Below are 11,433 nucleotides of genomic sequence, written 5' to 3'. Positions count from 1 at the left end.
CCTGTGCATCTAAGTGACAATAAAAGTGAATCTGAATCTGAATCAGTTCAACACCAACAGCTGAGAACACAGGATCCTGTTTATGTATATGAGACATTTGGCCCATTATAGTGAGGAATAAAAAAATGTATACATATAAATTAATATGTTAATATTGTAAATAAATATTTGATGTGTTGTCCCCCCCCCCCCCATAAATATGTAGATAAATATTGTGTTTTATATCTGATAAATGCTTTTGACTGTAATGACATGTCCTACAGCTTTTGACTGTAATGACATGTCACATGTGCACAAGGACACGTTTATCTCACATGCATAAAGTCAGGACTAGGACCGGTGGGGGTTCGAACCCACAAAACCATTTCTAGCATTCATTGCAATGGTCATTACTGTACTTTTTAAATGTGCTCTGATCAGCCCTATATTGTGCTGATCAGAGCAATGGTTACAGAGTTATTGCCATTTGAAGTGTTGAACACTGCTGTAGTGCCCCATATGTGTGCAATTCAGGTTTTTTGGTGTGACTATTCTCATGGAAGACCCCTGAACAGTGTTTTTGGCTTTTTGGTGCGGATCGGAGCAACGGTGCGCCTTGCATGTCCGCATGTTACGCCTGTATGTTATTGTCATACAGAATCTGTCTCTTTAACTTCTACATTGAACATATCTAACTCCCGTATCGTCACTGTCAGGTGGAAACCTTGTATGTCCACACTGTAACAAATTTCTGTAATTTCTACAGTAAAAAATTACAGTAACTTATTGTTCTGTCTGTCATTTTACAATGTTTAACTGTATTTTGCAATGCATCATGGGAAAAAAATCATTACAGAAACTTACTGCATTTTTACACAGTAACATAATGTAGAAATTACAGTCAGGTTATACTCTAACTGTAGAAGTTAGTTTTACAGTAATGTAAAGTATACATAAGGGTAATAATAATAATAATAATAATACATTTTATTTATAATGCACTTTACATTTTTGGAAATAACAAAGTGCTACAGGGTTTAAAATAAAAGGCACAACAATTTAACAAATGTTTTACATGATGTGAACATCATCATCAGTTATTTTTATTGTTATAAATTTTATTATTCAACTTCTTGTTTATGCCCCAAAATGACTGCTATACAGGTTTTGTAGCAATTTTTAGCAATTATAGAAATATTAGACCTTAATTGTCAAATGTTTAAGAATGTTCTAATCATGTATACTTTACTTTAAAACATTTTCCAAATATTTCATTTTTTAACATTTTGGACAAATTTGCCAATTTTACATTGAGGTGTGCAGATGTCCGAGTGCCCACCTATCCTGTGAACCCCCTGTACAAAACCATTTAGCTACTCACCGAAGCAAAGGCTGTTTTGTGTTGTTGAAAGTCTATTCTCGGAGGTGGGAAGCCTCTCAGCACCCCACCTACTCTGTAAAATACACTTTTTGGGCAGAAAATAAAATATGTCAGCGAGACGGAAATTATTTTTATTTACTCCACAGTGCCCTCTACAGATCTGGAGGATTTGAACTTACCATTAACCAAAATCTGTAGAGGGCACTGTGGAGTAAATAAAAATATTTTTTGTTTATTTTCACTACTCTTGAGCACTCGCAGGGCAGTGGAATTCCTTGTACAAGCGCAGAGCGAGGGGTCTTCCAGGGCGTTAGAGGGAACTCACTAACGCTCTGAACCAGGGCTAATGTAGGGCTGTAAATGGAGAACGTGCAAACACCAGGTTGAAGTTTCATCATGACTGTCATAATACAGGGGGTTATACAGTGAATAGCTCTGGTTCTAAAGCTTATATATGTTTCGTCGTAAGACTGTGTTGCATGCCCAAACATCACTGATCTACAAGCTCACAGCGACGCAATGTGAGCTTTTAGATCAGTTTTTTGGGGGTTTGCAACACAGTCTTAGACATGGCATTAGCATATTAATTTCCATGTGGTGCATGATGTCATTGTTTATTTCAGGTATAAATCAGACCACATCAGTGAGAGCTAATGTTGGCCTCATTTGTTTTTACTGTAATTAATTATAATTATAATAATAATAATAATTATTGTATCTAAATGTAGCAGGATGGGCGTTGGTTCCCACTCTACCCACGGCCCATCCTCCGCCCACTCATCAGTGGGCTGATTGGCAACAGTATTAAAGCAACGCACCTCCAAACACAGTTAGCTGTCTGTCTCTCCACACTGGTCTATTATCAGTCGAGGCTGGCCTGTTGGGCCCGCCTGTGTTCTCATCGCGCATTAGCGCAGGTATGTCTCTCCATCTAGCTGTTTATGCACTTTACTTTATGCTGCGTAGTACATGGTCTTGAACTTGACCATGACCGTTTGTGTCCTTTGTAGCCCCGGTGTGTCTACCCATCTTGTTGGCGTTTTGCGCCGGGCGTGCGTTGTTGCTTCACGCTGCACAACGGGTACGGTACGTTGGTGGTCCTCCTTCTCCGCAGTATAGCAAGTTAATTTAACATCAGGCAGGCACTATAATAACCATGGCCTTTATTATTACTACAGTTTATCTCCTACCGGTGTTCGCCGCTGCAGGCAGGCCATTGTGGCTTCCGGTTACATGTCGGCTTTCCGACATGTCGCCTTTCCGACGGTTACTAACCCTATACTTAACCCTAACCCTAACCCTAACCCTAAGCTGGCCCTTGTCACTACATACTCCTCACAAAGCAAATTAGCTAACACCAGGATAAAAAGAAATTTCCAAAACAGAGGAAACACTCTTTTAAATGGGTGTAAAATCATTTCAGCCTACAGAAAAAACAAGAACCTCAAAGATTATCTAGTCCACAGCACTCTTAAAGGAACGAATAGACCAACTAATAGGAGACCACATTACTTTAAAAGCACCCAAATGGTGACCAACAGACACAACAAAAGGGTGTTTGGCATTAAACAAAAAATACAAGCTAACACTAAAAACTGTATTTACTTAATCACCTGCACCACATGTAACCTTCAATATGTGGGTGAAACACAAAACACAATCGCCACCAGATTAAACCAGCATAGATATAATATAAATAATGCCAAGAAGACCAATTTAATAATTGTTCAACACTTTATGACACATGGAATAAATTCCCTAAAAGTCTCTGGCCTAGAACATAACCCAAATTGGACACTAGGACAAAGGCAATATAACGAAAGACAATGGATAAACAGATTAGGTACAATTTTTCCAGAGGGACTTAATATGACAAACACTAGAAACACACAAACCAACCCTTCTTAATTCAATCAAACAAACTCACAGAAACACAAAGAGACCACCAGGTACTCAGAGAGAACTAAAAGAACAAGGACCCACTCAGAGAAAGGAGGAGTAACACCTGACCTGAATACTAGATTAAGGACAATCACAGAAGCATCAACGACCCTAGCGGAAGACAAGGGGCTTCTTCCTGACCCATAGCTTAAGACCCAAATAGGTGTGAGGGTAGTCAACCCAAATGCCCACTCAAACCTTCAAAAGGACTAAGTGGGTTAAGACACACATAATCAAACAATGGACCTAGGAAGACTTAGATGAACAAATGTGAAATAATAAGGACCTTAAAATTAAATGTTTTAAGGTCCTCATTACTCTAACCCTAACCCTTGTAGCAGAAATGGAGAATTGTGTCAGTCCCAGCAAAGACGCACTAGGATTGACCAGTAGTCACTGGGAGGTTCAGTTGGGGCAAACGCAGTCCCCACAAACATCATTTACTATTCTGTGCCTATCGGTACATAATTCGGACGGGGCTGAGTAGGCTCAAAGCGAACTTCGCAACGTTCGGCACGGCAACTCGCGCGCCTTGGCGCGCTCGGTTGTGCCTCTCGTGGCTCAAGTTCGCTTGAGACTGCGCCCCTCCATCGCGGTTGGGTCCATAACTATATTTGTATTCTTATATCTTTTATTGTGTCCTAGTCCTGTACCATTCTTATAATGAGACTATGGATGATTTTTGGTATGCGGTCCAACTAAGGTGGGACTCAGGATGACTGGACGTACCTGCCATGCACAGTCCCCAGTGAACATTCCTCACAAAGTTCACTGGCAATTTTATTTTATAGTTTGTAAACATGCCTAAAAACCTAAACTTTAAAGAAAGGGAAAATGGTTAACCCTAATTGGGAATCCTCCCCCCCCCCCCCTTTAAAAAAGGAAAGGCGAAACAGCCAAAAAGAACTTAGGGCTAAGATCTAGAATTTAGATTAAAGACTTAGTTAAACAGAATGTAAAAGTATAAGGACCTTAAAATTAAAGAGTAACAGGATCCCAAAAAGACTTTATTTCAAAAACAAGATGGCGAGAGCAAAAATTCCTTGCTCTGCCTTTTTCTGAAAGGATGCCCTTTCTAAAAAAGGCTTAGCACTGAAGTCCAACCCAAACCATTCCCTAACCGCACGCGGAAGCCACTAGTCGGAGTAGTGAGATGTCGGAATGGAAGGAGCACACCGTGGCTTCCGCCTTCGCTGCACCGCGGTACGTGACTGTTTGTCTCTCTCTGCTCCTGTCTTAATGAATATTAGTATTATAAATGGTAGAATGACACGGCCGTTTGTCGTTTCAGGCACCGTGATACCCAACTGCTGGTTATTTAGACTAGACTATAGGCCTACAGACGGCATTCTATTATACTATATATATGTATATACTCTATAATATATATATATATATATATATATATAAAATATGATACAAGTTCATTTGATCTATTTCCCTGACCCTGCCTAAACCTTACTTCCTGTCTTGCAGGCCTGTTGCTGGGGACTCCTTGGTGTGTGTGGGAGCAGGTGACGGCCGCCCAGTTGGGTTGTGGTAATTCCCCCCCCATCCTCCCCCTTATCCTCCAGCACTGGCCCTATAGACAAATAGGTTTTATTCTTAAGTGCATTCTTATATTGTTTTTTAGTCATGCTGTTTTATTGATGATGGATTATTGATAAGATACAATAAAGCTTTTTGTACTTTATATAAACACTGTTTCTGCCTTTATAATTAATGGTACAACGAACTTGTGTGAGGAGCAATATGTTCAGGTGGTTGGTTTACATTATAAATATTTGGCGTAGTTGGCTATATTATATAACTATTCATACCGCCCCTGCTACATAAACATGGAAAAAAAGGACCTGCCATGTGTTCCAATGGATAAAATGTAGTTATTATTTAGTCACAACAAGCTCTTGTTATCAATACTTTGCATTGGATCAATATTTATTTAAAAAACCACACACACACACACACACACAGTGACTCTGTAGCATGATGAAGTTCAGGTTTAATTTCCGGGGGTGGGGGTAAATATGGGGAGGTTTCTGCCCGTCAGCAGTGATATGTAATATTATTGTGAAGCACACTAATAACGTATGTGTAATGTATGAAATGTATAAAACAATATTTTGAAAATAGCAGATCTACAAGCTCACGATGCATTGTGAGCTTGTAGATCGGCTATTTTCAAATGTCCGAAATCTATATATGTTATATATATATAGGGCTGATTAAGTGTTTATGAATGTTTTGTAATAATAATCCAAATCTACAAAGTAACTAGTAAATAATTGTAGTGGAGTGCAAGTACAATATTTGCCTCTGAGATGGAGTAGAAGTAAAAGTACTGAAAATTGGAAATACTCCGGTGTAAAGAATCCCTCAAAATTGTACTTAAGTACAGTACTTGAATAAATGTACTTAGTTACTTTACACCACTGGGGAGGAGGAGGAGGGGGAGGACCTGAAAACCTCCAAATGGACACATGAACATAATATAGATGTCCACAAGATGGCACCAGTGGACAGCAAATGGATGAGATGGCGCAGCTGGCATAAATGCCTATTGCACACTACCTTTAAACACATCTGAAATCTGAGGCTTTTTGTTGACTATTTGAAATAGTTTTGGTGAGACTGCTGCTAATCTACAAGCTGTGAGCTTGTAGATCTGCTATTTATAAGATGTTGATACTTTTACTTTTGGTACTTTAAGTATATTTTGATGCCAATACTTTTGTAGGCCTACTTTTACTCAAGTAATATTTTGAACACAGGCCTTTTACTTCTAACTGAGTAGGCTACTTCTACATTGTGGTATCTGTTATTGATACTTTTACGACAAAAATCAGTACTTTTTCCACAGGCAGATGAGCTGTAAGACAGGCAGATGAGCTGTAAGACAGGCAGATGAGCTGTAAGACAGGCAGGTGAGCTGTAAGACAGGCAGATGAGCTGTGAGACAGGCAGATAAGCTGTGAGACAGGCAGATGAGCTGTAAGACAGGCAGATGAGCTGTAAGACAGCCAGATGAGCTGTGAGACAGGCAGATGAGCTGTGAGACAGGCAGATGAGCTGTGAGACAGGCAGATGAGCTGTGAGACAGGCAGATGAGCTGTGAGACAGGCAGATGAGCTGTGAGACAGGCAGATGAGCTGTGAGACAGGCAGATGAGCTGTGAGACAGGCAGATGAGCTGTGAGACAGGCAGATGAGCTGTGAGAAAGGCAAATGAGCTGTGAGACGGGCAGATGAGCTGGGAGACGGGCAGATGAGCTGTGAGACAGGTAGATGCTGAGCGGGGAGACAGGCAGAAAAGTCAGGGAGACAGGCAGATGAGCTGGGCGACGGGCAGATGAGCTGTGAGACAGGTAGATGAGCTGGGAGACAGGCAGAAAAGTCAGGGAGACAGACAAATGAGCTGTGATACAGTCAGGGAGACAGCTGAAACACTAGACTAGAGATCAGCGTTGCCAGATTTTGTGGGACAAACAAGCAACCAGGGCCCTATTTCACGAAAGGTGAATTAAATAAGCCTGGCCTTAAGTCAAATCCAGGCTTGACAAAGTCGGGTCCGTATAGCCTGGTTTATTCCGTTCCATGAACGCCAAACCAGGCTGAAAAGGAGCGACTTTGTCGAGCTAGGCCTTGTCAAGCTAGGCTGTGTCGAGCCAGGATAGTAAAGCCAGGCTTTACGTATTCCTGTAAAAGACCATGAAAGTGGATAGCAGAATCCTTGAACTTGACCAATCATGGAGCCCAAAACGAAAGCAGCTTTCTTCTCTGTGGCTGAACAGCAGCACTGCAGCAGCTCATGGAATCATACAAGGAAGTAAAATGTATAATAAGCAAGAAAGGAAACGCGACGCAATAAATAGATCCAGGGAGAAAGCGTGGCAAAGTATTGCAAGCACACACAGAGTATGTGACGGGACGCGTGGGGGGGGGGGGGCAAGGCAACAGGACGTGCAATAACCCCACATTTGCAAGACTACTTTGGTAGAGGTTTGGGTTGTGTACCTTGCCATCATGATGTAACTCCAAAGGTGGACAAGAAATCAAAAATAATTTAAAATATGCTCCTCATTGACTTACATTCAGTGAAAAGGCTCTTTTAAACCCGTAACTAATAATTTATATATATATATATATATATATATATATATATATATATTACAGGGAAATTGGCATTCCAGGGAAATTGAAAAAGGAGCACTTGTTTTTTACCACCCACCCAGGCAATTCTGTATAACCAACACTAGAGGGCAATGAATGCACACTGAATCCACACTGAATCCACACACATGCACACACACACACACACGCACACATGTGTGTCGTCGTGGACACTGGATAGTAACCGTAGACTGTAACCCATGAAAAGATCTATTCTCCCCCTATCGGTTCACAACTCGGACGGCACTGATTCGACTAGCAGACCTTCGGCCGGTCGGCGCGGGCACTCGCGCCTCCTCGGCCTCAAAATCTGCTGAGTCGGCGCGCCTCCGTCATGGACAATAACTATTATCACGTGTGCGTGTGAACCATAGAGTTAAAGGTGTGAACGCGTGTTCAGCGTTCCCCTAGCGTAGCTTCCTGGTTGCTATGTGGGGGGGAACAACAATAGCCAGGTCGGCCTCTCATCAAAGCCCCGCCTCGTGCCTCCTCCTCGCACCGCCTCGTATCAGAGCCCCGCTTCGCGCCTCCTCCTCCTCCTCGCGCCGCCTCGTATCATTGCCCCGCCTCGCGCCTCCTCCTCCTCCTCCTCCTCGCGAGCCTCGCGTAAAAAACCCTGTCTCGAAAAGCCCCGCCTCGCGCCGAAGCCCCGCGCCTAAAAGCGAGCGCTCCTCTTTCAATTTCCCTGGAATGCCAATGGACCCTTCGCTAAACCCCACCCCAAAAGAGATTGTCCAATGGCAGTTTAGCAACCGTTGTTAGCCTGGCATAGGTCTGGCAAGCTTTCGTCACCTGCCATAGCTGTCAATGTTATTTCGCCCGCACACACACAATCATTTGCAACATAATGGCAAGAATTGGAATACCACGATAACGCAATGGTGACTATGAACCACGTACCCAAACCCGTTGGAGGCTGCTTTTCACAAGCTGAAATCGGCACTTAAACTGCAAGGCTTCATGGCTGTGTTGTTGAACACATACACAGCTTAACGTCAGGAAAGTTACACGACTCACTCGCCCAGGTAGTGTCATAGGCTACTAATCACCGTAATCGTAACAAAATTCAGAAGCACAGCGCTGCCTGTTTCGGATTCCGCACGTTAAAGTATATTAATTCATTTGTTCGTCATAGATTTATTAACTGCTACTGCAGTCCCTGCGGTACATAAACTCCTGTTACAGTCAAGGATCACCTTCAAACTGGTGTTTGCACTTTCTCCATTTACGGTCCGTACATCTATATAAACGTTCAGATTTTAAATATAAAGTGCTTACCCCATGGCCACGGATGTTCCAATTATGCACGGGACTCTCAAAAGTACCCGTATATTCTGTATTGTTTAATGAAAAGCATTTTAATCCGATCAGTGGCCATTTTCTCATAATGTATTGGACTGCAATACACCTACCAACCGATAGGGTCACTCAGTTGAAAGCATATGGAGAAAATGGCCACCGATCAGATTAAAATGCTTTTTATTGAACAATACGGATGATACAGGTACTTCTGAGAGCCCGTATATACATGTAACATCCGTGGCCATGGGATAAGCACTTTATATTTGAAATATGAACGTTTATGTAGATGTACGGGCCATAAATGGAGAAAGTGCAAACACCAGGTTGAAGTTCATCCATGACGGTCGTGACAGTCGACCGTCGTGTATCCATGGCTATTACTCTCTCTAACATTTCCATGTTTTTAGTTTATTGAAATAATGTCATGCACATTTGTCCAGTGCATAGCCTACTGCAGGCCTTGTTGACTAGATTTAGAAGAGATTTTGATGCTCTTGCTCCTGAAATGATCGATTATTTTTAAGGGGAAAAGCCATCATTTAACATGCAAGTCAATGGGTGAGAAGCAAAGATTGCCAGTCGCTGCCAGGCCTGGGTGTGACTAACTTCGCACCACCAGTCACAGAGTGGAGTGGGTGGGGCTTAGCGAAGGGTCCATTTCCCTGTGACATATATATGTCACAGGTAAATTGGCATTCCAGGTAAATTGGAAGGGGAGCGCTTGTTTTTAGGCGCGGGCTGCGAGGCGGGGCTTTGATGCGAGGACGACGATGACAACAACAACATAGCAACCAGGAAGCTATAGTGCTCTAGCCTAGCCAGCTCCCAGTTTACATTAGCTGCTAGCTTTATATAATAGCTAACGATTAGAATAGTTAGGACGTCACATTCTAATACAGCCCGAATACCCAAACTCAGCACCGGCCTCAGTGGCGCACTTTGATAATCATTGGACGCCCCATCCACTACCACTGGGAGTCTTTGTTTGACTCCCGCTTGGGGTACTTTTTCAAACAACCGCGGACTACTTTCTTTCGCCGATAAAGTATAGTTTTGGACCATGACGGAGGCGCGCCGACTCAGCAGACCTTGAGGCCAAGGAGGCGCGCCCGAGCGCCTCCAGGCGCGAGTGCCCGCGCCGACCGGCCGATGGTCTGCTAGTCGACTAAGCGCCGTCCGAGTTATGTACCGATAGGCACAGAATCGTAAATGATGTGGGGACTGCGTTTTCCCCTCTATGGTTTGCCCCAACTGCCACTCACTGCACTAACATAGCCCGCCAGCCCCGCCCCCTCAGGCTCGCCCCCTTGTGCTTCAACTGCATGGAATAAGGCTGTTCGTGGGTGTGTGTGTGTGTGTGTGTGTGTGTGTGTGTGTGTGTGTGTGTGTGTGTGTGTGTGTGCGCGCGTGCGCGCATGCGTGTGTGCGCGTGTGCATGCGTGCGTGTGTGGTGTGGGACTCATGTCTGGCTTGCATTGCCCTCTAGCGTTGGTTCTACAGAATTGCCTGGGGGGCGGTGAAAACAAGCGCCCCTTTTCCAATTTACCTGGAATGCCAATTTACCTGTAACATATATATATATATTTAAAAAAAGGGAATAGACCTTCAAGGAAGGGACTGCACACTCCAGGGAACAGATGGACAACTTACTACTGCATTATAGTATTTTATTAGCACGACGCGTTTCGCCGTGAGCTTCGTCAGGTGCTATACAAAAGTGTGTGTGTTCAATACAGTGACACATATATAGTGCCATTCATTAGACAGTTCCACCCCTCCAGGCGTGGTATAAATCATTCAAATATATTACAAAACAGGAGAGGGCAGACAAAGATGCTGTATGCACAAACACCAAAAAATAAACAAATCAAATGAGAACACATTTAGGGGAAAAATACTGGGTACTGACAAGAAATCCCATAAAGATGCGAGGCAACCCATTTATACAAATGTATACATAAAGTCTTTGAATTAAAAACTTTTTAGATTGAGACAAATATCATGGTAGGCACAATCAAAGCAGTCAGGATATGGGTTAAACATGGATCAGGCCAAGTCAGTCAGAAAGGTTTTAGACTGTTAAATTAAATATATGGGGCAGTGCAAACATCTTTGTACAAAAATGGGCAGTGTGGTAATGACACATTAATAACGTTTAAGATTTATAGAAAAGGGCTGAGGTCTAAACTCTCGTTTAAGCCATTAGGTTCCATTGTATTCAGGGTAAAAATCCAGTGAGCTTCTCTGTGATAAATAGCAGTTTTATCATGTCACCACCCCTAGGTGGCAGGTTCACCTTCTCTATGCCAATAAATTTCAATGTGGCTGCTGATCCATGCGCCCTCTCCTTGTAATGTCGTGCAATGGCATAATCCATGTTACTGTTTCTGATAGCGGCTTTGTGTTCAGCTATTCTTATTTTCAGGTTGCGTTTCGTTTGACCAATATAGACCATCCCGCATGGACACTTTAACATGTAAACCACATGAGTTGTGTTACAATTAATAAACCCCTTTATTTTATGTACCCGTCCGGTCTGTGGATGATAGAAAATCTTAGTGGTACTGGTGTTGGAACAGTGGGTACATCTACCACAGGGATAATTGCCACATATCTCCTCACTTAACCAATTAGTGCCAGTAGGCCTACTGGGTGCTTTAT

The sequence above is a fragment of the Gymnoscopelus braueri genome (assembly GCF_963280865.1).
Source record: "Gymnoscopelus braueri genome assembly, chromosome: 14".
NCBI lineage: Eukaryota > Metazoa > Chordata > Actinopteri > Myctophiformes > Myctophidae > Gymnoscopelus > Gymnoscopelus braueri.
Note: the sequence above shows the minus strand (reverse complement) of the source record.